Below are 1,389 nucleotides of genomic sequence, written 5' to 3' on the forward strand. Positions count from 1 at the left end.
GAAGCAAAATGAAGTTAGATTATACACACAAAAACATAATTTATGTAAAAATTGCTTCAGAATACCTAAAAGACTTGCAAAAACAGCTGATATAGCCGTTTTTACGCAAAACCACATTTTTAACCGGTAACTTGGACGGGGAAGCCCCAGAGCAACATAGAGATCAAATAAAATCGCTTTTTATTGGACAGAATGAGGTTAAAACCTTGATTTTTGGGCAGAATATAGACCATCTTCTTAAAAAATACATTACAGTTTTCAAATCAAGTTTGGTAAAAACTTTTAAATGCTATGATGCCTTTTTCAAACGTTATATTGGTGGATAATTCCTTCCTCTTTCAAATAAAACCAACTGTAAGAAATTTTACCTACTATAAACAAAATTATGAACTTTTATGTGAACACCTGTTTCAAAATGCATATTTGCACTACTCGTCCCTAAGGAGTTAATATAAAGCATCTTTATCTGAGGTTAAAACTGAAGTGCTCTCCTCTTCAAATTATTTACATAAATGTACTAGGAACCTTTTTTAATAATGGAAAGTACAACAACTGGCATATCTATGAACCAAGGGCTGTTAATGAGTATGCGGTTATTAATTCTGATCCTGGAGCCCATCAATGGCGTTGGAAATCTCTCTCATCCTCAAGCAATACAAAATCTCACTATATTTGTCAAATAACAGGTGGCATTTTATAGGCTATTCTGTTGTTATAGGCATATTGGTATTTCAAGATTTCTGAAACATTAATTTGTCAAGTTGTAATTAGAGGTCGACTGATATATCGGTTCAGCGATATTATCGGCCGATATTTACGTTCCACCGATAATCGGTATCTGTAAAAAAGCTCCGATATTTCACCGATATATAAATAGTTCGTGCGAAGCAACGTACGTCCTACTTAACCTTTACGTACGTTGTAGTTTGACCTTTCTGGCGTCGTAGTTTAACATTTATGTGCGTGGTAGTTTGGCCTTTACGTGTGTGGTTGTTCAGCCTATACTTGCGTCATTATTTAACATCCACCTGCGTCATAGTTTAACGTCCACGTGCGTTGTAGTTTTGTACAAAAGCACCATATTTGGAGTTACCTATTAGGAACATGTAGACTAAGTGATGACCAACCATTTTTTTCTCTATAATAACTTTCAGTATCTTGTCAAATTTCGGCAAAATATCGGTATCGGTAAAAGCTAGAAATATCGGTATTGGTATCGGTGGAAAAAATTGATATCGGTCGGTCACTGGTTGTGATTGTATATGTAACCTATAGAGAAAAGGATAATTTACATAAAAAAAATATATAACGCTCAAATTGTTTAGCTTATAATATTTTTTTCTTTAAAAAAAGTTTAAAACTAACTTTGGTTTTTTAGATCTAGAAATG

Source organism: Ciona intestinalis, unplaced genomic scaffold (assembly GCF_000224145.3).
Source record: "Ciona intestinalis unplaced genomic scaffold, KH HT001224.1, whole genome shotgun sequence".
Classification (NCBI taxonomy): domain Eukaryota; kingdom Metazoa; phylum Chordata; class Ascidiacea; order Phlebobranchia; family Cionidae; genus Ciona; species Ciona intestinalis.